The following is a 26,915-nucleotide window of genomic DNA, read 5'->3' as shown; positions in this document are numbered from 1 at the left end:
AAGCTGCCGACATACTCGATGGGCCCCGTCCAATCCATCTCACTCCGCCAGGCAGGAAAGAAAACAAGCTTGCTTTCTTTTTAGTCACGAACAAAATGCGTCGCTGAGCAATTTACTCCTCATTCCCAACCATACCAGAGACCTGTAAATTGCCCTTGGGAGCAACTTTTGACCTGCAGAAAAAGCAGGAAGCACGCTTTTACTGTACATCACCACGTAACCCTGGGTGACAGCGGCCCCTCTCTGGTGCCGTTTGACAAAAACACCGCGAACAACCTTCATGCCCTGCAGGGGGGAACATGGATGTTACACGTAGCCATTACAGCTAATGTAAGTTGGTGCATAAAATTTAGACAAACGGCATGAATGGCGTTAACGCGCCTGTATCCATCTGTCCTATTATCACCGGTGGTGACAGGTCTAATTTCAGTGTCAAGGGTGTGAACCTGACAGACACCTGTTTTTTGTATGGCTGATATGCTATAGAACCATTAAAGCTCACGTTTACACCTGCATTCACGAGGCTGTGACACCTCGGGGCAGGTAAGTGATTAAGTGATTTGGTCCATGATTAAGATTCATGGACTAGATGCTGTTCAGACGCAGGTCCTGTTGCCCCAGCTAAGATGGTGGCTCAGGTAGATTGATATGATGTCGGCGCTCGCTTCCACCACGTGGCTCCTGCACTCTTCACGCTGGAGCGTCCTTGAGGGAGATTCCCAAGCCTGAATTCCCGCCGAAACTCTGTCTTCAGTGCAAGAGTGCGTGAACGCTTACTTCTCTGTAAAGCACGAAAAAGGGTGACCAGAAAAACGCCGCGGAAACACAGTCCTTTCACCATTTACCGCATCTGAACATGACAGTCGGAGTGAATCACGATCGCTCTCCTCTCCTGTCCACACCGATGCATCCTGACAACTCCTGTCTGGTCTCTGTCGTCCCATTCTGCACGTCCCGAGGCCCTGAATGCAGACAACAACCCCGTCCGCCCTCTTCCCGCTGCAGCATCTCCTCACCCAGGTGTTAACATCACAGCCATTACAGGGGGAAAAAAACACTGCATTAACGGAGGAAAGGTCGGCAAAAGTGATCGGCTGAGAGAAGAAAAGCTCCACCGCAAATGAAGAGGATGAAGACGCGAGCCGGACCGTCGAGGCTGGCGAGCCAGCGTCATCTGTTTATCCGGGGTGCAGACATTATCTAGCTGAGTGATAGAGGCGGCCTTGATCGGCTCCCTCCGGCACACTACAGTATATCTGATGTCACGCCGCCACAAAAACCATCACGCCCTCACCGGCCCCATGTTGCACATATTTACCGTGGTAAATGGCGCCGCAGCAGTAAATACTCTGACCGCCAGCACGCACAAACGCATGACGCATTGTCCGCTGCGTACGCCGGCCGATTGCAAACTGATCGTATCTGGGGAAAAATGAGCGTTCTTCCTGGAGCAAAATGTTCCGCAGGCAAATTCAGGTTGGGAAAGTCAACCCATTCCTTGGCCGCCGCCTGCTCCCTTTTATAGTATCCAGTCGTTCAGCTGAAGGTATTCCAATTGGACGAATTCATCAAGTCAATCGGAATCAGCTGCCGGGTCTTATTTTGTTGGGGGGGAAAAAGGAGTAAGGACCTGTCAGGTAGGAGGCGATGAAGCGGCTCGCTGAGCAGAGAACGGTCCTGGAAAGATGATTGCAGGGACGGAGGGGCGGGGGTGGGAAATATGTTCGCCCATTAATTAATGTAATAGTTTTCATGGGACAAAGAGCGCAGAACTCGGCTGCCTGCATAATGAGAGCCTGGAACAAAGTCATTCACAGCATCCCATTTAACATTATACGAGTTCAGGCTGAATATGAGAGGAGCCCGAACCCAAAGTGTGTGTGTGTGGGGGGGGGGGGTCAAAGGACCTCGCCATACCTCCTGATGTTTTTTGGTTTAATTAAATATTGATGAAATTATTTTCCTGCTAAATCCTTAAAAAGATATTCTATTTGTTCTGTGGAAATGAATAGTTTTTGCTCAGAAAGGCCGTCCGTCTTTACAGAGTTCAGTTATTAAGCGGCGCCGAGTACTTCATATTGAATTCGGCAAATTAATTGTCAGCAGATTTGATTGGTTGAAATTGCGTTCCGAGAGCGGTAGCGGTGCGCGATTGGAGAATATGGGTGATATCACAGCTCAGTGGTGCGGCACCGTTTGGGAAACAGCTGAGACCTTATTGAATTTTAATTCAAGGGATCTGCGGTGCATATGGTGCGGAGGAACGCGAGTGGAACGCCATCTGGGTTTAGTCATTTACCTTTGCAATCTTCACGGATTTGGTGTGATTTTAATCTGGGGGTATTTTTACTGTGCATTCACAAGTCCTCGGATCCGCGCTAGCTGAGAGGGAATGGTGTTTTCCTCACGGGGCCGTTTAAGCTGAATTCTTGTATGTTTTCTTCCACTGTGGATAGACATGTTGAGCAGAACACGCTTCGCCCCTACACGTTAATTAGCAGGCTCTTGTGCTAGGTTAAGTAGCAACACAATACTGTGAAAGGTTAAGAGGAACTTCTAGTGCTCAGGAATAGAGCCGAGTGAGATTATTCCAACACTTTAACATTATAATTACACAAGTGACCCGCGGAGCATTGAGAAGAGTTGTTCATATGATTAACAGGTACGAGTGGTTGGGACTGAAAACAGACTCCAACGTTTGCATTTATGACTACTTAAACCTACAAATACCATTTGGACCCATTAACACAACCCGAGCCGAGCACGAGCCTCAGTGGGCCACAGTTAATTCAGCACTTTGATCAATAATGTTGTAAATTCGGCCTTCAACAAGGACACTAAATATTGTTTGGTGAAAGGAAGAAACGACCAAAGTGCAGGAGAGAGATTTCCTCCTGCAAACGACCTTTCTAGAGGAATTCAAGGAGGTGGGATTTGAACAAGGATCTTGTTAAGGAGGCGAGGGATCGATCCGCTACTGTATTTATAAAATATCCTCGCTGCTGATCAGCGCTGACATTTTAGGAAGGTGTTGGGAATGCTGGGGCCAGGTAAGTGGAACCCTATAGGTGTGTAAATGTCATTTAATAATGCCAGAGAGAAGCCGCCTTGACATATTTTACGTTGTTATAGTCACACTGTCTTTGTTGTATTGCTCAAACTGAATTCACCGGGGAAATAAAGGACTTTTTTAGTCTAAATCCAGTTCATGTTCGCCATTGGGGGTGCATGTTGAGCTAGCTGGCTAGCTCCCTATTGACTACACTGTTTTCACCTCTATTTTGAGGATTTTTTTTGATACATTTGAAGACACTACAGTCCTTTCAGGCGCAGTTATGCTAGTTTGTGGTTAATCCGTACGGACGCACATGGCACGGGACAGCTCAGCGCTCACGGGCTTGTGAGTCCCGAGGCTTCCTTGGAGTGGGATGACCAACCTACGTCGCAAGTCAGCCTGTCACTCTGAATCTGTGTCTGGTGGAGAGCGGCCTTATGAAAAAAGAAAAATAATATTGAGTTGCAGAAGGACCCGGGAAGTGCAGGTATCAGCAAAGTCTTCATAAACCTCCGTCGATACAGTTGCCTCTTCCATATATTTTCGTACATTTTTTTTGTGTGTGTGATTGTGTTGAAAATCTGTTCTGCAGAGAATTAAATCACGCACCACTAACCGTATTATAGCATCGTACAGTTTTAGAGTCTCAAATACAGGAGTCATATCAGCGGTGCAGCTCCGCCTACTTTTATTGGCGCCTTCTCCCGCGGGCAGTGATGTGGTTGTGGATGCACCAGTATCTGTATCAGTCTGAAGGGAGAGTGAATCCACTCAGTGAGCCCGCCTATTACCTTTTTTACAGCGTCACTAACCTCCCGTCGGTGGAGACGGGATAGTAAACGGAGCAGGGCGGCAGCGTCAGCGCTTCAGAGACACGTGGGGATGCGTAATTATCATAAAGCTGGTGCACGGCGTCCTCGGGTCCAAGTATGAGCTCCCCCACGATCTCCGTTTGATTTATGAGAGCCGGGCGTGACTGTCCCAGGCCTCGGCGAGGGGAAGCGTGCCAGAATTGCTTCTGCAAAAACACAAAAGGCAATATTGTTTCTGCCCGGGAGTCGTGGCTAATTAATCATTCAAACAAAGTTTGGGACTTGCTGCATAGTCAAATTCGTAGACGCACAGCAGCAGACGGACGCTCAGTGTGCGTAGCGTCAACACAACATATCTATCTTAGCAACACATCTATCAAATTCTAGATTTGTTGAATTTCTGGATTGGGGATCAGTCTTCAGTCGAGCCCTCATTTATCAAGTATTAGCTTTAATATTACATATTCTCATCCCCTCAAAGCAGAGCTGGACTATCAGTCAGGGGATGAATTCCACGTCTGCCATATCAATGTGTCTATCAACACGTATTTTACCTACATAATACAGAGGAAACTGAGGAGAGACGCACACACCCGAGGAACGGAATCCCGAGAGGAAGATGGAGGTCTGGAACTGGAGTGCGATGGAAAACGGAAATGTGTGTGAGAAAGAATAGGAGTGAGTGAGAGGTAATGAATAGCAAATCAGCCTCTTTATAAAAGTCCTGCTTTCAGTGTTCAATCAGAGTCAAGTCTGGATTGGCAATTTTCGTGTCACACAATAGAGCGAGTCCACGCGGAGCCCAGCTGTATTCCGGAGAGGGAGGGAGGGAAATAAAGGAAAAGCAGACAATGATAAAGAGAGACCTCTCCGGTCCCCGGTCCAACAGTCAAGAGGGCCGTAACTTGCCGCGGTGACGCGGGGAAACAGGCAGGACAACAAGCGGCGTGTCGTTGACAACCAACCTAAAGAATCACACGTGACGTCCAGGGACGCGCTCAACTCGCAGTGCTCCGTCAGGTCGGATGGTGATGGATAACGGACGGGCGGTTAGCGCCACGTCCTGTCCAGGCGGAACAGCCCACGTCCCACTTCCTCTTTAAGCTAATTGCTGTTGCATGACGTGTCAGAAGAAATTGAAACAGTCGTTCATTAAGAGCAAAACCCAGCGTGAGCGAGGGGAGAAAAAAGTCAACCAATTTCGTCCAGCCTGATTAGACATTTGATCACAGCCACTTGAGCATTTATGCAATTAATTTTGGCGCAATTTTCGCTCTTTCAGGCAGCAGCCGCTACATTAAAGCCGGTAAACAAAAAATGTCCTAATTGCTTCGCTAAATTGAGATTAAGTGCCGCGAACAAAGGGACGGCTTTGTTCGCTGGGAACAACCTGAATCCAACAACACGCACGCACGTGCACGCACACACCTACACGGGGACGTTTTCACGCGTATCTCTGCGAGTGGCGAGCTCTGTGTGACAGGCAGCACGGCGAGCATTAAAGGGGAGTCTCGGGACAAATAATTACTCCCGACAGCGCCGGGGCTGAATCCAGATGGACCTGGCAGAGCCATGTGGAAACCAGCTGCCAGTGTACACAAGTCATACCTGCCTCGCTTATCGCCGGGACAACCAGCCCCTGAAAGAGCAACATTTCCCTCCGTATTAAATCTCCACTAGCCGGCCAACAATCCAGCTCGGCACACAAGGCTAATGCTGGCTTTGGCTTCACTCTGGGAAAACAGAATTACTAGAAAATGGAGCAAAAGCATGAACGGGGGGGTGGGAAGTGTTTTCTGTAAGACAAAAGTCAGTGGCTGCTCTTGGATGCTTTCCCCATCATGTTCTCTGAACAATCCAGAACACCTTCTAAGCTGAAAAAGCTTTTATTCTATTACTGAGCACTTAAAGAAGGTGCACCTCTTTTCTCTGTGCTAGCTATTCATCTTTGTTTTTTTTCTGACCTCCTAAAGTGAACTATCTGGTGACAGAGTAGGGCTATAAAGCCGCGCAGCTAACCCTAACCCAAGAAATAGGACCTTAAGCCCACAATTCAATGAAACAAATGTAAATAAGGTGAAGCAAGCGGCGTTCTGCTGTTTTCCCGGGCCACTTACACACAACAGAACTCAGCCGCGGGTGCCAGGCTTTTATTAACTACGGCCTCATCAGACAGCTGCTCTGTCGGCTGATCAATCACAACTCAATCAACCAATAAACATTACATTAGGTGTGCTCCAAAATAATAAACAAACATTTAATTATCGGAGCACCAGCTCAACACGATCAATCTCAATGGCGCGATGTTGCATGTTTTCTATATAAAAGTCATTAATAAACACGTGTAACCACATGTTTATTTGTCCAGGCTCTCTTTCCTCTTGGTACATCGCATCCTCGTTAATTTGTTGACATGCTGTCATATGGAGCAATACATGAGGCACAGGTTCACACACACGCACACACACACCAGCCTTTCCCCAAAACCACATCCTGGCAGCACATCACACATCTGACTCACATATTATCAGTCAGATTATTTAAATGATAATTTGCTCCACTTGTAGTTCCATGCTAATTGCTATCCGAAGTGTGTTGACTCGGTAAAGAAAATCACACATTAGAGGCTTTAAGTAATCTATTTACATTGACTCTAAAGCTCAGGGAAGGGGGGAAAATAACACCCAGCTGTTCCAGCCTGTCTCTGCAGCTCATTTGCATTAGTCAGGATGTATTAATTTTAGAATGTGTCCACAATTTTGATTTGTTGCCCTCCAATGAGCATTAGCTGGAGAAGTGAGCCCGTGGCAACCGAGAGTGAGCGATAATAGATTAGAAAAGTAGAAGAATTTCCAGCTCTTGCATTATGATAATAACCGAGGGATCAAATTGGGTTTCAAACTGTTTGAAGATCAAAGCTGTGACTTTATCAACAAGCCAAGTTAAAAGCAGCCAGAAACAACCAGCGACGGCCAGGCTCCCCCTGTTGCTCCAGCCTGCCTCCATAGTTTACTTTTTTAACTGAATTGCATGTTAAAAACGCCTTAAAGTATCCACGAACTCAATTGCGTTTTGCAGCATTTCAGCTGATCTAATAACAGTTTTTCTGGCCAGAGTTGCTGTTGATGAAACTAATTTATTTTAACTATGGAAAGCAAGCTCATACACCACAGAGCTGAAAACAGCAGAGGGTGAAAGCAGGAGAAAAATGAACCCTTCAGTGTTGCTGCTGGGTATGCTAAAAAGAAAGACGCATTGTTTTCTCCTGTCGTTATTGCAATCTAACACTCGAACAAGAAAAGGAAAGACTCATGGCACAATAGAAATCAATGCGCTGCTCCAGGAGGCAACAAAGGAGTTCACAAAAGAGCAGGACAGGTGTTTCCCTTCTCTGCTTTTTATGGCACCGGCGCTATATTGTCTGATGGTTTGCGATTGCTGCAGGGGCGTTTATGTTGCATTGTCGTTAGCATTGTGGCTAACTCTCTGTTTGATGCTGCTACACAGGTTTTATCTCATAAAGCCTGTGCAGATAGCAGGAAGCCCTCCTCCATTAGCAGGTGAGCGTCCTCAGATGAATACCTCTGAGAAGTAATGTGTTTTCAAGTGTCTTGGTGTGTACATTTGTTCATTTATTTCACTTTAGATGCCGGCCGGTGGTGAATATTTTGTCTGCCATTAACACTCCCATGCAGTGTTAATGAAACATTTCAGCGGATTATGATGCGATGGATGATGTTTTAATTACCTCCAAATTTATCCCAACAATGTTGGCAAATATGAGCGGCGTGAGTTACGACCTCTCTCGCCTCATTACTCACAAGAGCTCACGCGGTGCAACCGGACACCTCTATTTGTCCTTCCCTCCATCTGTGGACGCGCGGGGTCTGCGCCCGTGGCTGACCCTCACATCCACCCTCCATATTGATCTCTGCTCCTATGGATCTCCAGTGCTGCTTCTCAGAGCGGCAGCCTCTGGTTGGAGCCCCCGTGGCCGGTGACCGTGGTAACAAGGCCAGTCTTTATCCCTGGATCTGAGACTGGGACCAGTTCAGTATATTACCTTTCCTATAATTTCTCCGTCATTGCTTCCCTCTTTGTCTCCCCACCTTCATTCAGTCAACGCTCCTCCTTTCCGTGTTCGTATCTCTGCCCCGTTGAGCCCGCCGCCCTCACGTCGCCCAGCCGCGCGGCCATTGTTATCCTTGGCACCTGAGAGATAAAGTCACTCCTGATGAGCGATGGCGCACCGGCACACTGGAACGAGCTGCCATTTGTATTGATACAGACGTGTCCCTTCATATGGTCCTCAAGGCTGTTTCTGCACAGCCGTGTCTGGTTAGAGCAGCAATATTACAGCGTACAGCATGAAAGGCCTTGTAACTATAAAAAACAAAACAAAAAAAAGACGCACGTGTACTTTAAAGAGGGAGGCTAACTGCGGACCTTGAAATAGCTGTCTTTAAGATGAATAAATGGAAGTTCCATCAGACCCAAGATGAGATCGGAGGGCAGCGTTTTCATTCCTTTCTCTTTTTTTTAAAGAGCTGCTTATGATTCCCTGGTGGCTGGAGCAGATAATGACCAGCTGTGAGCGTCACTTTTCAGCTTTTCAGGGACCTCATCGGCTCACCAAAAAGGTCTCATTATGACACTTTACAGATGTCCCCCCCGCCACTTTCGAGGGTGGCCCATTGGCCTGACATGACACGATGGCCCTCAACAATCTGGGACTCCTGAGCCGGCGGGCTGAAGGGGGAGGAGGTGGACGGCTGATTCCAAAAAGCAGAAATCCAAAAAGCCTGAAATATATACATTAAACGGCGAGAGCGACCTTATAGTTGCCTCCTTTTGGACTGAACGCTGGGCTGCGGCGTCGGCCTTAATTGTTTGTCTGCAGCCTCATTAGTCACAACGTGCAGGAGCATTATTGTTGCAAGTTAATGACCTGCCTCAAGCTGTTAATTTGATGTGATTGCTGCTTTTGATCACCTCTGTCACTGCAGCACATGACTGGATGAAATCGCCATAGGAGAGGGGGGGGGGGGGGTCTGTTGTTCTGCCTCAATGGTCGGTAGTAAGTGTTCATTGGCCGGAACGTGTTGTTTATTTAATGGAAAAGGACAATCCGGTTTTCATTTCCCTGAAGAATGAGGAGTTCAGAACACTCGTCTTCATCGCAGACCAACAGAAATGGAAGCGGGAGTCTGCCAGCAAGGATTAGCATAAACACGTCCCTAAAAAGTGCTTTTGTTTGGTGCTTTCCCTCCAGTGAGTGATGGCCTATATTCCTCTACTGATTGCAATCTGAACCAACTGCTACACAGAATCTTAATGGACCGCCTTTGATTCACTTAATACAGTTAGATCTTCCTTTTAAAACGCTGCAAGGAGGCCGAACGCCAGAGAAGTGACGACGCTGTCGACAGGATTGTTCCCAACACTTCAGAGCAGGAGGGAGCTGAACGAGGCCGCCTCTGCTGCAGGAAAAGGCTTTCATTTTCTAATTTAGGACTCGTGCTTTTGTGTAACTTTGCAGCATAGTCATCATTCACCATCTTTCGATGTGCGTCTCTCCCAGGATTCATAAATGCGTCTTTGCTGCTATTCTATTGATCTGGATTCAACGTAATTGATCATCGGGGAGATACTTAAGACTTCTTTGTCTTTAAACTTCTCACAGCAATTTAACCGCATCTGCACCTCCATTTTTTCCCCCCGTTAAACACACTTTTGTCCTCGGGGATCTGCTGTGATCAAGAGGTGGTTAAAAATCAGGCTAAAATAACAGGCTGTGAAAAAACCTTCGGCTTCTGCAGATGAAAGAAATCGTGTCAGAAGATGAATGATGGTAAACGTTAGCTTAGCCTCTGACATCAGGCTGTAATGGATTAGTTAAGGGTGTTTTTGCTTCACTGTTTGTTCCCTAAAACCACTGCAACGATCCAGAATATTTGATTTAGACACTAAAAATGAAACAAGAACCACAGCAAACTGTCTTAAGTGCATTTTATGCCCTGTTCACTGACTCACAGGCACTTGTTTGCTGTCTAATCTCCTGTCTTTTGTTCGTTTAGCTCCTTTCAGTAGTCGTTAAGCGCAGGAGCTTTTTATTTTTACGGAAATTACTGAAAGTTAAAAAACTTTACCTTGACCCCAAACTTCCTCTGACAATTGCAGCCCGAGGTGTGAAGCACTTCCTCACGGCACCACCACAAACGTGTTCATTTCATTTGTGCAGGCTTCGCGCTGCGTTTTGATGAATTGGAAAATGGAGCAGGAAAAGAGAAGCTACTGGAAAAACATGGCTCTTTTCTTGTGTGGGGGGACAGAACTAGTTTGCAGAAGAATAGCAAGGCTAAATGCCCGACACACGTTTCTGAACACCAGTACGTTGGGTCCAAACGTTGTACCGCTCCCCCGTATATAATCAGCCTGAGATGAATCCGTTTTCCACGAGTTTGAGGTGCGATGGAAAAGCAAACCCCACTTATTACCAGGGATTTTTTTACCCAGATAAATCAAGTCCTGGGAATCAAAGTTGGTGGTGACAGAATGAGCTGCACTGTCCCAGTGATGCTGATCCTAATGAACCAGGAAGGAAGAAAAAACTCATTTTAAATTCCCACACCTTTTTTTTTACACTCAGAAGTGACACATCCTGCCAAACATATTTACATTCCCTAATTGGGCTGATGAAGCAACGTGTTTTCCAGCAGCATCACCTCCTCTTACAAGTGTCGTCATCAGTCCTTAAATTTCTTTATTATCAGCGTGAACGTGTTAATTTTTCCCCTCCTCTGTCATTGATGCAGTCATGTAAATCCCAAACTCCAGTATCTATAGATACATGAGGGCTGGGAGCTTGAATGGAAGACCCTGTGGAAAACCTCAGGCTCTCCCAGCTCCTGAGAGAATTAGAAAGAAGGGAAATTGATTGACCTGAAGTGTTTCTTTTAATATTCTGGAGGACTGTAATTACAACCGCGAGAAGCAGATAATGATGCCGCAGCATCATCCGAGTGCAAGGAAAATAAAAATCCGACACCTCCACCTCTCCGAGAGGACGGAAGCCGCGGCGGAGCGTCGGCGCACTCGCTTTCCCGTGTTTGTGAGCTGAAGAGAGACAGGAAGTGATTCCTTTTCCTCCAGCCGCTAATCTTTTTTCCTGTTCTCTCCTCCTCCTTCGTCTGTCTGTCTTCCTTCCTCCTTCTCCTTCCTGTCTGACACCGTTCCGCATTACCCGGGGCAATTACACTCCAACCTGACAAAATGGAGATGATTGCCATGTCACGGGATCAAGTGAAATGAAATGGCTCTTGAAAAACTCTGTGTGTGTGTGTGTGCGTGTGTATGGATGTGTGTGTGTGAGTGTGTGAGGTCACTACATTGTTTTGTTGTTCTAACGGTGTATGACATCTGCCTACCACGGCGCGTTCTGTCTCCGAGTGAATCATCCTGGCACTCGGGGGTAATTTGCCCTAACAGCAGAAGACCTCTCCCTCTCCTCACACACACACACACACACAGACACACACACACACACACACACCCATCACTCCCACCTTCACCCACGCTCGGCGCCTGCTCTCAGATCCTTAAGTGGGATTTCAGCCTGCATCCCAGCACACCTCTCTCACGCACATTTGGAGGGTGAAAACCGGGAACGTTTCTTTTCCTTCCTGCAGCAGATGGTCTGAGATTTGGGAAGCAACGGCGGCCTAGCAGGACATCAAAACCAATTTTGCTCTCATTTGAAACAAATCTTTACCGTTCCCCTGGTTGTCTTTTTGAAACGCTCCCCCGTCTGCAGACGGCGAGCGTGCGCAGGGTCTCCATCACTGCCAGTGTTGCGCATCCTTTGTCTCGGCTTTAATTACAGCGTAGCTGGCTAAGCCACATACAGACGGCTGCCCCCCAGCTGCACGCTGATCAATAAATGGACAGATTCCAAAGCTTTGTGCAAATAATACAGCCAGAAACTGCTGGCAGAAAGAAGAATTAGGAGGAGCTTGTGTTGAAACTACCACAATCAGTGAAATGAATGAGATCCTTAATAATTAAAGTGGCTTTAAATCAGTGTTCTCGCTCCCGATGGACATAAAATCTTTTCCTCTTCCAGAGCAGCCACTTTTTCCCCCAAAGCTCGTATCCCTAAGATTCAGGTACAAACAGGGCCACGCTCGAGGATGACGCAGAAATAAATGCGGCGGCAGAGCGCGTCATGACTGTACCAAATGTGGTGTGTGTGTGTGTGTGTGTGTGTGCGTGTGTATGGATGTGTGTGTGTGAGTGTGTGAGGTCACTACATTGTTTTGTTGTTCTAACGGTGTATGACATCTGCCTACCACGGCGCGTTCTGTCTCCGAGTGAATCATCCTGGCACTCGGGGGTAATTTGCCCTAACAGCAGAAGACCTCTCCCTCTCCTCACACACACACACACACAGACACACACACACACACACACACCCATCACTCCCACCTTCACCCACGCTCGGCGCCTGCTCTCAGATCCTTAAGTGGGATTTCAGCCTGCATCCCAGCACACCTCTCTCGCGCACATTTGGAGGGTGAAAACCGGGAACGTTTCTTTTCCTTCCTGCAGCAGATGGTCTGAGATTTGGGAAGCAACGGCGGCCTAGCAGGACATCAAAACCAATTTTGCTCTCATTTGAAACAAATCTTTACCGTTCCCCTGGTTGTCTTTTTGAAACGCTCCCCCGTCTGCAGACGGCGAGCGTGCGCAGGGTCTCCATCACTGCCAGTGTTGCGCATCCTTTGTCTCGGCTTTAATTACAGCGTAGCTGGCTAAGCCACATACAGACGGCTGCCCCCCAGCTGCACGCTGATCAATAAATGGACAGATTCCAAAGCTTTGTGCAAATAATACAGCCAGAAACTGCTGGCAGAAAGAAGAATTAGGAGGAGCTTGTGTTGAAACTACCACAATCAGTGAAATGAATGAGATCCTTAATAATTAAAGTGGCTTTAAATCAGTGTTCTCGCTCCCGATGGACATAAAATCTTTTCCTCTTCCAGAGCAGCCACTTTTTCCCCCAAAGCTCGTATCCCTAAGATTCAGGTACAAACAGGGCCACGCTCGAGGATGACGCAGAAATAAATGCGGCGGCAGAGCGCGTCATGACTGTACCAAATGTGGTGTGTGTGTGTGTGTGTGTGTGGGATGGGGGGGCGGAATATGGAGTGCAGGAGACTGCACAGTGCTCTGGGAGATTTGTGAGGACAGAGGGCTATATAGAGGGAGATGATTGGGGAAGATGGATAGGAAAAGAGATGGAAAAAAGAGGGTGGTGATTTAGCGAGGGGTTGGGAGAGTGAGGGAGAAATAAAGCTGAAAAGCAGCGAGGGTTGGGGGGGCGAGAGCTAAGGAGCCTGTGACAGGAATAGTACAGAGGAGGTGTCCCCGTCAAGGGTGTCTCACAGAGACGCCATAAAACACTTATTCCACCGACTGTCACGGCACAGACCCGAGCCAGCAAATAGAGCTGTGAGACCAACACTCACACAGAGAAGACACGCTGACACGTTAGCAGTGTGTCCCCCCCAGTGTTTGTTTTACAGCGTCTATGCTAAAGGGAAGGCAGCGGGTTACGGTTTGCTTCAATAGGAGGCACCAAATAAACCAGATTCATTTATCTTTTCAGCATGATGGCTGAAAAAGTCTCGCATTTTCCCCACTGAGACGGCCATCGTTCTGTCAATGTCTTAGCCCAGGCATGGGCAAACTAAGGCCCGGGGCCACACGCGGCCCGTTAAACGTTTTAATCCGGCCCGCCAAACTTGAAAAATTAAATGAATAAACCTTGTTAATTTTCACTGCAATTCTGTGTTTTCCCACTAGAAAAAAGACAGTCAGGAGGAGAGTGATGGTGATATCCTGAAGGATAACAGAACTTTCAGTGCTTTAAAATAGAAATGGTTATTAATTTTGTTTAAAAAGGCACATTTTATTCATTTGATTTTAAGTGTTTTAAGACTCATTCCAAAGTCAGATATTTTGTTGTAATGCTTCTCTTCATTTTCATTTGAAATTAAAGCACATGTTTTCTCCATATCCCAAGATGTGTATTTTTTCTCCAATTAGGTGAGCTTACCAAAGCACTCCATCCATCCATCTGCTCCTGGTCCGCCCCTTTGTCAAATGTTAGAACCCATTGTGGCCCACGAATCAAAATGTTTGCCCACCCCTGTCTTAGCCTCATGCTAAAGAGGAGGAGATGCTAAACTTAACACCGTGAATTACCTTCCCATTGGAGCGCCATGCATTCAGCATCGTTAGCACAGTTCCAGGATCAGATCTAGCTCTTTCTGCTTCCTCCCACGATCCAAAGCTCTGAACATTGTTGCAGGCTCTAAATAACCTCGCTGCTCACGAATGCGGCCTGTGGCCCGAGAGGCGACATTTCCCTTGATGCATTAAAAAGGGAAGAGGAGCTGAAAATGCTAAGTGTTGTACTTGTACCTCATATTCTGGCACACAGAACCTCCATTATCGTCCAGCAGCGCAGCGGAAAAGTCACGGAATTCAGCAGCATAATGAAGAATGTGGGGTGGCGCTGCAGCGGGGATTATTTATTTTCATCAGTGAGCTTGTACGTTGTGAGCTCTAAAACAAACAGCTTTGTCAGACACCAACATTTAATTTCCCCCTCGTAGGTCGATGTAGTAATAATAATGCATTACGCAGTAACACTCGCCGAGGCTGTCCGATCAATTAGTCGGTCCATTTGGCTTTATGTGTTCTTCTGGCAGATTTTTTTTTTTTTTTTTTTAAATGTCAGAGAAACAAAAGCCAGAGCTAAAATAAAACATGGCGTTGGAATCATGGCAGATGGAGAGGTGTCCCGTGGACACGGAAGCCATATTAACCTTTAGCAGCTTTTGCCTCACTAGGCCAGTTAACTGTAGTCACATGGTTAAATCCAGACTCGCTAACCCCACCCGCCATGTAAATAATAGCTCCATAAGTTACTTGCATTCAGTGATGAGAAAGACTTGGCTAGATATCAGCACATTAGAGCAATTGCACTGTTAAGAGCTGATTTTTCTGACCCTACTGCCAATACTTGAGCAATGACATATTCTATAGTTGTGTTAAGTAATTATTTAATCAGCAGTGTATTGATTTTTGTGTAACTTTGAAGGACTTTTAATGACTAATGACTTTTAATTGTGACGGGTGCAATTTGGAACCAAAAGCAGCACTCTGGAAAGCTGGAACCGTTGGTAGTGACCCTTTATTAGTACACAGGCAACTAAGGAACTCTGGCAGACAAGGAAACAGTCCGTTCTCAAGGCTCAGGGCCCACGCAGAGTCTATGGGTGTCGGGCTCGGGGATTGGGTTTGAGCAGAACCGGAATGCGGGAACGAGGGGGAGGACGTGAACCCTCGGAACCGTACAGTTCCATTTACAGCGGGCAGGAGTGACAGAGAGATGAGGCAGTAGCAGAGCTGACTGGGGATGAGCAGCATGTACACAGACTGGGGATGAGGACCAGGAGAGCAGACAGGAACCAGAAACGCTGGGGCAGAAGTCGTGGTCAGGGACGGAAGGCTGGTGAGTTTACCGGGAGACAGGCGGTGCAGGCAGGTCAGGGGCAGACAGGTTCAGCAACAGGAGGTCAGGCAGATAAGTGCTGGAGAGTCTTGCATGGAAACATTGAAGAACAATCTGGCCCAGACGGAGAGTGCAGGGGAGGCTTATAAACCGGGCTGGTTGGGAATCAGCTGCAGCTGTGCTTGCAGGTGAGTGGGGTTGAGCTGACGGGGTGGGAGTGGCTGGCAGGTGGAGTGGAGCAGAGGCAGGTAGAGTGGAGCAGAGGCAGGTAGAGTGGAGCAGAGGCAGGTAGAGTGGAGCAGAGGCAGGTAGAGTGGAGCAGAGGCAGGTAGAGTGGAGCAGGGGCAGGTAGAGTGGAGCAGGGGCAGGTAGAGTGGAGCAGAGGCAGGGAGAGTGGGAAATTACTGGGGCAGAGGGACAGGAGGGAACTGGGGGAATGGGGCTGTGACATTAATGACTAAGACACAGAGAACAAATGGAACAGAAGGGTCTCAAGCCTATAAGCATTTTCCTCCGAATGCTAATATACAGCTAGCTTCCCTATTTATTTCACATGGACTGAGCTCACAGTTATGCTGTTGTTTTTTTCTGTTCAGTGACAGCTCTAATGGCACCTCATCGTGTAGGGCAGGTTAGTTTTCGATCATAAAAATGGCATTAGCATGGATGTTTTCTAACTTACACCTGTTATCTGCTCGCCCGACAGCGTGCATGCGATGTTGTGTAGCTGTGACTGCAACACAACAGCACGCTCATCTGCTCAGCCATGTACAGCAGTCAGGTTGCACTAATGAAGACGCACCGCGGTCTTCTCCACCCGCCCGCGGGGTCAGGGAAAGGTCAGCCAGGCAGCCGAAGTGACACTTAGCTCAATGCTCCTAATTGCCAGGTTTGACAAGATGGTGGGAGCATGTGACAGTTCTCCTGCTTGGAGGCCCCATTAATGACAGTTTTGTGCACGCTCGGTACCAGATCTGCTTATTTATTAATGAGAACTCTTTAAAGTGGGGGGGCATGTTGAGAATACCCCTAAATTTGGGCACACACAATATCAAACGGCCGGGGTTATTTACGAAGCGTGGTGAATCTCGATGGGCTTCAACTAAAACCGACCTGATTGAGACGCTGGTTACATCACTGGTTACATCACCAGCCCACTGAATGTGTGTGTACATCTCAGTTATTCCATAGTTATGAGGCCTCGCCAGCTTTTTGGTGTCAGACTCCAGCTAAAGGCCCAGCGCCACCGGCCAGTAGCAACATTGCCAGCTGTTGACGGTCACCCTGAAAGTTTGACGCGCACACCTCTACCCATGTTGCATTCTGACATTTTTAATATTTCAAAGGCTCCGAAGCTCAAACAGAACTTGAACTTTAACAGATCTCCTGTGTGTCCTGTCTATTTCAGCCCCGGCACGATTTAGTCACTTAACAGGCGGGGCGGCTGACAGAAGGTGGAGTCCGTAAGTGGATTGCCAGCACCCTAAAGCCGATTTATCTGATAGATGTTCGGACCTGGTCCGTCAGCCTGACCTCTGGGGCAAACTGTAAATTAGATTTTTTTTTTCCTCCCAGCGCAGAGCTGCATTGCCACCTCCGTCCGTCACCCCTGCCGCCGTCTCAGTGGAGGAATCTATGGGTATACAGATATTATGAAGTCCACAGTAATGCCTCTTATATCTCCAGAGAGCGGGCGCTGTCGCGGCCGGTGTCATCCCATTATGCCATAAAACAACAGGAGACAATGGAGACAAAGGAGGCGGGCTGTGAGGGATTGATGGCACGGTCAAGGAACCGGCCCGGACAAGAATGCTGCGTCAAGCACTGGAGCGGTCGGGCATTGATTTAATTGTGTGCACTCTACTGATCCTCGGCGAGATTGAAAAGCCTAAATGAATGCGGGGCTGCGTCGGCTCACCTGAGCGCGCCGATAAACCCGCAGTGAACCTGAAAGAGGGCCGAAACGCCGGCGTGGAGCAGAGGGGCGGGGCCGAGCATCACAAGATACTAAGACAGCGGTTTCGGGCCTGCTAACAAGCAGCTAAATCCACCAGAGGGGCCTTGCCTATTGATTTCTATTGGGCGAGGAGAGAGCTCATGCAACTGGATCCTTTCTGTCCAATGGATTTCGACTCGGATAGCCGCAGAGATCCCTCCGGCTGATGCGCCATTGATCGCGCTAAAGAGATTTCTGAACCATGAATATTCAAATTTCCGTCATTTTCACCCGGGTCAGTTAAGCAGCAGAGGAGTGTCTGTTTGTCTAAGTTTGAGACTTTTAAATCAGCGGAATCAAGCTGCGGTCTGATGTTTATGTATTGCAGAGGGAAATTGATATTGATCCCAGGGCTTCGCCTGTCAGGCCTCATCTGCCCCTGCCCTGCACAGCCTGCTGCCCCCGACCACAAATGTCAAAAATAATCTTTAATTAAAATTAAGTTTTGCCCATGAATAATATTAAAATTTAAATGATGTTTTTTCTTCACCCCCCCCCCCCCCCCTTCTCCTGACATTCATCCAGCTCGCAATGCATTATGGGATCAGTCAATTTTCGGGATTAGCCGTAATCCCTGCATTTGGCAAACGCCTTCGTTAATTGAAGAACGTGTTCAGACGAGTCGACGCAACTTCTGCTGACTTGCTCTGTGGCCAGCGTGCGCGCGTGTGTGTGTGTGTGTGTGTGGACCCGGTCAATAACGCAGGTCATAGTTATTCTTCACCAGAGGTATCTCTCTGCACATTATGCGCATGTTCACGCTGGACGGGCTGCAGGAAGAGGAGCCGAGCCGCGGATCGCGCTCATGTTTTTCAGATTGAGTGGCAGCCTTTCCTTGACCTCCCGCGACTCTGCTGTAATTCCGTATGCTGCTACAGCTCTCGGGGTCTCCGTTACATCACGCAGGACAATCAATGCAACATTAGCACCAGCAGAACCCGCTAGCCGCCGCCACGTTTAATCACGCGGAGCTCCTCGGCTTCCGTTTATCGTCCGCCGGCCTCTCGTTCGAATGTATTTTTAATGTGGAATCAGAGATTTTCTTTAAGGATCAAAAGCAAATGATCTGCTTTGGCACACAGGAGACGTTTACATTGGCACTCGCGTGCGGCTTCATTGAAACATCACTGAAATATTGATCCTGCCCTCTGTGCACATGTATACATCCACACGCATCATCTTATACAACCCCGGCTGGTTTCTGTGGGGCTGATGTGCCGGTATCCTGCCTCCGTCACACATCACCCAGCAGATGAATGCTGGAACTGGTGTGACCACGTGGAGGGGGAGGTGGAGTAACGGAGATGTGGTTTCCTCTCGGCCGGCAGCTGGTTTCGGTGGTGAAACAGTCCAATCGGTGTCCACCATAAAGACGTCATTGAATTCCATACAGTGTGGTGCTGAAAGGACTTTAAACATGCGTTTACCTGAGCGCTCGTGCACACAACGGGCCATCTTCCCCTGTGTGTGTGCTGGGTTGCGTATGGGGCACCTGTGGGACAGAGAGCGCAGAGGAAGCGCCACAAGGTGCTGAGCGTATCCTACTGCCCCCCCCCCCCCCCAAAAAGCTCGCTCATCAACACATGTACGACAACATCAGCACAGTGTCGACACGCTTCTGCCATGTCCGTTTGAGCCTGACAAATGAGGGTATTCAGCCTTAAAACTTTGCACCTCCTGCAGCTTCTTTAAAGATTCATTGGGCATCTTTTGGCACGTTACACGAGGACTCTTGAAGTGGGACATTGTTCATCAGGGGGCTTTGTTGTAGTGAAGCTGAGCCTGATTTGACGTCCACTCGAGCTTATTGGGTACAAGCCGGATGTGTGCTATGATTTAAATATAACCTTTGCCTCAACTTTGTTCTCTTGTTTATTATTCATGCTCTCCCAGTCACATGCTATTTACCGCAGAGCTTTTTCACCCACCACTCAGGTTTCATTACCGGGGCAGTTAAGAGTAACGTTTGAAGACCTCCTCTGGGACTTGAAATGCAAGGCAGACTGGGCTTTGAACCGCCGGCCCCCACTCGCTGCAGAGAAATCACAGGCGAGGTGTTAGAATAGCACTCAGCCGGAGAGGAGGTGCTGGAAATTTTACTTTGTTGCATTTTTTAAGGGGACCCAGACACGGTTCTTTTTGATAGATGCGAGTGTGCTGGGGGGACACGGAAAAGCACTGTGCAGGTGTTTGATTGTAATGAATTTTAAATGCCAATGAGACCCCCGACTGCTTTCCTGAAACCTATAGTGCCATTAAGTCTTCAATTTACTATGAGCCGGTTATATATATCTGCTAAGCTACGTTCTGAAGGTGGAGAAGCGAGGCGGATGTTAGACCCAGTGGACTCAAACGAACAACAAAGCCGGTCACAACTTTGGCAGTTGCATTTCTACTTTGCAGAACAGTTTTTCAAACCCAGCAAAGTAGCACTTTTGTAGCAAGTTTTCCCCTCTCTTGAATTAATCAAGCCTTAGCCACTGCTAAGCTCTGATTATATAAACCTTAATCAAAAACCTTTGAATCGCTGCCATGTACACAGACGCTGATGGCAAATGAGCCCTTATACCTCATGGTCCACATAGTCCACACAAAGGGCCCCCGGTGGCGGCCCTCAAGGACGTAAACCAAGCACCCTGTTGTGTATGAAGTGCAAATGGATTTTTCAAATCGCATTATAATTGCATGGTGAAAAAAACATTCTAATCATCACTATATAAGTGTAACTGTCGTTTTTTTGCTTTTGTAATTGAGTCGCTGGCCTTATTTTGCTCTGTGTTGAAAGACTGGAAGCAAAAAGGGAGAGAAGAAAAGGAGTGCGGGGGGGTAGTTTTCTAGAGTTTGACTTATTTATCAAGCTCCTTTACAAAGTGCACTCATATTAGAGTGAGCTGTCAGGTCGGCCGTGTGATTGCAGCTGGAGTTCGTGCACGGCGCACAATGCCTTTAATTATGTTGCTGTCTCCTCCGTGTCAGAAAAGACAAAATGGATCAAAGGCTATACGGGAAAGAGTAAGTAAGCAATTAACTTCTTTTGTCTGCAATCACTGTCAGTCACCGGCGCTCTAAACTGCAGCCGAGTGGACAAGCAGGATGAATAATGTTGCAGGAGGTAATGACGCCGCTGCATAATACACAAGCACCTACTTCAGCCCCGTTCCTGCATCAAATCTGCCGGGCTTGTTCCTCCCCCCGACACTCTGTTTACTCTTTAATTGCACTTTTGATAAATGTCGGCAGTTTATAAATTGTTTACGAGCTTTCATTCAGGTGTTCAAGAATGCACGAGCGCGCACGCCATTTGTGTCTTCCTGGTAATACACATAATCTATTATAGATTCTATAATAAAGATGTGATTTGATAAAGGTTCTCATAATCCCGTAATGCCCGTTCTCGCCATCCATCATCCGCGTTTCTGACGTCTGGGCCGATCAGGAACAACATCCTGTAAGTTCTACCGTGCTGAATATGAGAGTCCTAGACAAACACGCGGCTCTTTTCTTCTCCTGATTTTATTTTTTTATTTATTTCTATTTTTTGGGTGGGGGGACTTTTACATCCAGGCAACCCAATTTCACTTCGGAATGTTTGCTCTTTGATTATCGACAGAGCTGAGGGAAAACATTTTTTCCACATCTACCAGAACCGAGCTGGCAAGCTGTCACATCAGCGATGGAGGCGCACCCACCACTGGGGTGTTGGTGGGTGACGCACTGTCAGGCATGACGCACACACACACACACACACACACACACACATGTTGGGCGGGCCTGTTATAGTTGCTACATCTTAACAAAAAAAGCATTGAAATCTAACCAAAATCATCAGAGATTACTCGATATTTTCTGAAATATGAATGCTATGAAGACGAAGAGGTACTGAGAGTGTCGTGTACCTGAATGCCACATATTCAACCTTCCCTTTATTGAATTATCCAGCCAGTAAATGGTGGAAGCTACAAAATCCTTTTCATTCTGAAGGATTAGTGTTTTCTGTTCCTTATCACCACGATCACAAAGTAAAACTAAGCAGTCGTGTTGCCGGAGAAATGAAATCCAGTGCAAAACAATTCCATCTTAAATTTCCTCATCACATATGATTGAAATTAAAGTGTCTGACAAACAACACTCGAGGAACCATAAAACAGAGAATTAAACATGTTATCAAATACGTAACTAGCCACGGGTCCAAGGGAAATGTTTGGTTAGCCTCTTCTCGTCTTCCTCTTTTCCGACGTCTATTCCCTGGAAAAGCCTGTAATGTTATCCAAGCGTTATTCTACACGTCTTCACGTTAGGATCAGAAGGTCCTCACGAGCAACGTAGCAAATGTGTAAAACCACCGCTGAGGCTCCAGCACGAGCGTTCAAGGCCGTTGCAGAGATCCATTGACATGTTTTATAAGCAGAAATGTGTCATTCACCATTAATAATGTAAGGCAGGTACATATAGATATAAGTAATCCATTAAGGCAGCGATTGAGTCCGTTTGTAACGTTTACGTGCTCTGGCAGCTGCAGAAGCTCCTTTAAACCAATAATAAAGACAGAGCAGCCTCCTCCACAATTTTCCTCCATCTAGGTGTGCTTACAAAAGGTTAGCAGTCCCCCCCCCACCCAGAGGAGCTGTTGTCGCACAGATAAGACTTTATACCGAGCGGCTGCTGCGTGTTGACATCAACAACATGTTGCCCGAGACGGATTTGCTCCAATGTATGGAAATAATTAACAAATCGGCTAAAAAGCGCGAGCCGCCGCCGTCGCAGCAAACATTTCTGCCCCGTGTTTGGATTGGACAGCCTCTGGCATCTGCTGTGTTTGCCTGGGAATTGTTTCAGTCGTGGCGCGCCCGCCCGCCCGTGCACGTGTGTGTTTTGCGTATGCACAAGTCGGTTGTGTCCTGACAGACGAGAGCGTCCCATCAATATTTGAACAAAGCGTTCTGGCATCTTTTCCTTTGGAGGCCCTGCTGGTTTTAAGAGTCCAAAGAGAAGCAGAAGCTCTGTCGCCCGCGTGAGCCTGGCTCCCATTTTCATTTTGGGCGGAGAGATTTTCGGGCTCCGTGCGTTTCCGCAGCACAACTGCAGCCAGGAAGCAAACAAGCAGAGCGTACATGTTAAATATTAAACCTCCATGTTTCATTTACAACCATATTTTAGTGTTTTGGGATGCAGCGTATTAATCATAGAGAGCTTGATAAGTGCTTATGTTCCTAAAGCAGGCTGGCATGTGGACACCTCCAGTATGACCGTCTGGGGTGTCTGAAGAGCACCAGACACAATCTGGCTTTCACGAGCTGCCGCCATCCTCGCCCCTTCCTGCCGAGGGATCAAGAAATCATTATTCCTGTCTATCTTTCCCCGCGGAGAAGATGTCATTCAGAAATCTCTGTGGGGACTCTGGAGGCCAGTGTTGGGGCCGCACGTCGCAGAGGCTGTGATCCTCCGGCGCTCCAGACTCTCTCAAGGAGCGCCTTCCACTCCAGACTCGGGTTTAGAAGACTTTTCTTTAAATGATGAGCAGTTTTTCTTTCCCATCTTCCCGCAGTGCATGTGGTTTATCTGAGCAGATGCTCCCCCGGTGATTCTCGCTATCTTCAACACCCACCTATCATCTGCTTCACCAGCTTCCCTACTCCTCCATCTCCTATGCTAGCTTCACCTCTGATCCTCAATCTAGACCATCCATCTGCTGCACAGAGATGCACAGGAACGCTTCTCACCGGGCATGTATAATTAATGCCTTGACCATTGCCAAGCTGTATTTATTCCCATGCTAACGCCAGCGCATTAGTCTGAAATTCAGCCTTTACACAAAGACTAAAATCCACAACCGCTCCTCATTCTTCAACAAACAATGCAGCATATCTCTAAACCAATTATGAAATGTAAACACGGCGAGGCAGTTAACAAACAATCACGCCATTCTGTCTCTCGGTATAATAAAAAAAAACAAAAAAACCTTGAATCAATTAGTGGATTTGTTTGGGAATTCGCAGCTGCTCCTGCCTACGGTTTCCATTTAAGTTAAATGGTCGCTGATTAACTCAACATTTAAAGATCACTCATTTATAATTCATCTATATTTAATGTGGGGAAATAGTTACAGCTATATGTTTAATGTCTGACATTATTGAATAATTCATGAAGGAGCATTTGCATTTTCTTTCACAGCCAAACTTAATAAAAGTGTTTGCTGGCTCCGCATGAGTTTAGAACAGAGATCGCTCGTGCACCACTCAGGCTGTGGTGTTTAAAACCGGCGCATCCTAATGAACATGACTCATTAAAAACAAATGGCAGGTTAGGAAGGGATACAATTAAGAGGACCTGTAATTAAATTTGCTACAGTCTACAAAGTGGCGGCATTTTGAAAGTGCAGGTCATTTGTCTCCATTAGAACTCTTTCAAGCGCAGGAAGTCGTGATTATTGCGAGCTTTTTAACAAAGAGGTTTGGATTCAGAGTCTGCTCTTTTAAATTTTGACCAATTTCAGGTAACAAATCTGATATTTTGCTACTTATTCCAATAGCTTGTGTTTCCAGGAGCTTTGGAATGGGAGCAACAATGGCTTCCTGGAACACAGAGCAGAAACATGAGGTTCGGCTTCCAAAGTCAGCCGCCCGCACAATATATTCCGTATCCCAGGAGGGGGAATTCAGGTTCTACTGTCAGACTGGAGCAGAAATTTGGTGGTAGTCTGAAGCTAGGTGAGACTTTGTGCCACAAGCAGACGGACGAGGAGTGTGTCCACAGTAACGAGACGGGGGAAGACGCAGCGTCATGTAAAGACAATAATGATAACTGCAAAGAATGTTGTGGCTGCAGCACTTGACTGGAAGTTAGGAGGCAAAGGAGGCTTCTGTCAGCGGCGTCTGATCTTCCGCTGTTCTCTCCAGGCACGGCTGACATTAGCAGACAGCTGGATCCTAACATTGCAGTCTTTCCCGGGCCTTGATTGTCACCCCGTTTAATTTATATTCCTGTCTGCAAAGCCCAAATACTGCCAAACAGAGACAGAGCCCGTGGTTCTGCTGCTGCTGCTGTTTTCAATTTCAGAACAAAGCATCAGTGCGACACCGACTTAGAGGGGAGAGTTCTGTTGGTGCGAGCCTTATACCTGCATCAGAATTTGGTAATAGCAGCAACACTACAGAGACTGGAGTTCTATTTCCATTTAAATTAGCTTCATAATTGTTATTAATTACCCAGCGTAGAAGAGATAGCCCATAACGTTGACGCATCCTTGGACATATAACCAGACATTGTAGCTGGGGGTCCATTTCCTGTTAGACGTCTGCGAGTGGCAGTGAGGCTGTGTGGACTCTGCTGTGTGCCAGGAGTGTTGAACAGAGCGTCGCCACCCTCCTGCAGCTCCTGGCAGAGGCAGATTTGGACACTCAATGAGCCTCTCCATCCGGCACTTTGAACTCCTACCCCCCCAGATGAGTGTAAGACGGTCCCCCCTTGTGTGCAGAAGCCAGTTATCTCCGCGGGATCGGACAGGTTGAGAAAGAAGACGGCGGTTTCCCTCAGATGTAGCCGACCCCCTCCTGTCTGTCCAGCTCACAACAAGTGCGCTGGAGCAGCACTTATCTTTCTTAGTGCGACACAACCTCAGCTACAACCAAATTAGCGCAGTCAACACGGCTTCCTGTCTCCCTCGATTCTCTTAGATGTCTGCTAAATGCTGCAAATACATCGAGGTGACAGGAGAGACCGCGGTTACGCTGGAAGCTGCACTGGAGGAAATAAGTTCTCCAGGAGTTTTTCGTTCAGTTGCAACCACAAAGATGTTAGCAGAGCTTGTTTGCATATCCAAAACCAAAAGTTTCATGCAAGCCCGAGGCCACAAATTAAAGAAGTCTGTTTGTGCTGGACTGAAGCGTCAGCTGCAGATCACTGCGAGAGCACACTGGACCACTGAGAACCAGGAGAACAAATACCAATAAAACAAGCAACCGGTCGGAGCCGTGAGATGGATTAGCGAGCTCAGAAACAGAAACGCTGCAGCGCTCAAAACACTCCAACATCACACACCCACGTTGTTTGAGCTTTGTTTCTTTTAAGCCAAAAAACATCCACTTCCTCACTATCACTTTTAATTATTTATACTCTGCATATTCACTCTCGCTGGGCTCATCATGGCCAACCAGTAGCCAGTATGCTGTACTGGGATGTTGCGATAGCGTTGGGTAACCATTTTAACAGTAACACGTGAAATTATTTCAAAAGAGCTGCATAAATGATACAGTGATAAATAATTATTGCCATAAAATCCTAAGGAATCGGATATATTACTGTTTCGAGATTCATGGTGATACTCAACTGGTGATTTTTTAATGTCGGGGGGCCAAATATTATCAGTAGATCTCATTTAATTGCTTCTCAGCAAGTATTTTATTCAAGAAGGTCGCGTGCAGCATTGACTGGGATATTATAGATCCACGAATATTAACTGTGCTTCATAAAATGCCAGTTTCTTTTACCGGACTGATGAGACCATGACATAGCTTTTGGCTTAACAAAGGTCGTGGGGTTTCTTTGACGCCTGTTTGTTTGTGTATTCACGCTCCCATCTATCACGTCGGCGTTGTTGCATCCATCAACACAACACAAAACGCAGCATGTCGCCACTCTGTATGCAAAGCAAATTGGAGCGCACAGACCAAGAAAAGCCTGCCTGGGGCTAGTCATTTTGAAATTAAAAGCATGTCTTCTCACTCAGCATTAGTTCCAGGAACCAGGAAGGGAACGCGAAAGTGCCGCGCAACGGCAAAGGAACGCCGCCCGAGTGCTGTGATTTTCCCAGCCGGGAAACCTTTTTTATCTTCTCCCCTCAATCAGAAGACATCCAGCAGGAGAGGTGGGAGGATTAGAGGAGCTGCAGAGCAGGAGAGAGGAAGAGAGTGGGGTCTCTAATCCTGATGGAGGTTTTACAGGTACCACCATCACTGTGGAGATGCGCCCAGTGTGCATTGAGGATCAGCCGAGGGTGCGCACGGGATAGTTTACTTTACTAAACCCTTTACACGTGCATGGAAGAGGCTCCGGCAAACTGGGGGGGGGATTAGTCAGAGTGTAATTACACTTGCAGAGCTTCAGAGGAAGCCAAATATGTGCTGCCTGGAACACACCTCCGATCAGCACGGTGGCGTTATCCTGTTGTTCTCCTTCACTGCTTTAATACGTCTCTGCGGAGTGTTCAAACTCCGGCCATTACGGAAGTTAAAAACGTGTCAACTTTGCGAGGCGGCGTTGAGAATTCCGTCGTCCTTGTTGCCATTTGGCTCCTGTTGTCAATCACCGATCATATTTACATCCTCCAGGAACTGCCCGCTAATGAAATGCCCACTGGTCAAGATTGGGCAGCCAATTCAGTACGGTCTGATCGGAATGTTACTAATCAAGCACATCGTGCACGTGTAACACATACATTTCAGAAATGAGTGCGCTGCCACGCCCTTAAGAGAC

At 47.3% G+C, this 26,915-nt stretch overlaps 1 protein-coding gene across 2 annotated transcripts in view; it reads left to right on the top strand.

The window, feature by feature from the left end:
- LOC130517272 (netrin receptor UNC5D-like) overlaps positions 1 to 26,915 on the top strand; it is a 95,643-nt gene that overhangs the window by 26,843 nt on the left and 41,885 nt on the right. The gene's annotated exons all lie outside the window — the stretch shown is intronic.

This window comes from Takifugu flavidus, chromosome 20 (genome assembly GCF_003711565.1).
Source record: "Takifugu flavidus isolate HTHZ2018 chromosome 20, ASM371156v2, whole genome shotgun sequence".
NCBI lineage: Eukaryota > Metazoa > Chordata > Actinopteri > Tetraodontiformes > Tetraodontidae > Takifugu > Takifugu flavidus.
This window is presented reverse-complemented; position numbering and strand designations above follow the sequence as displayed.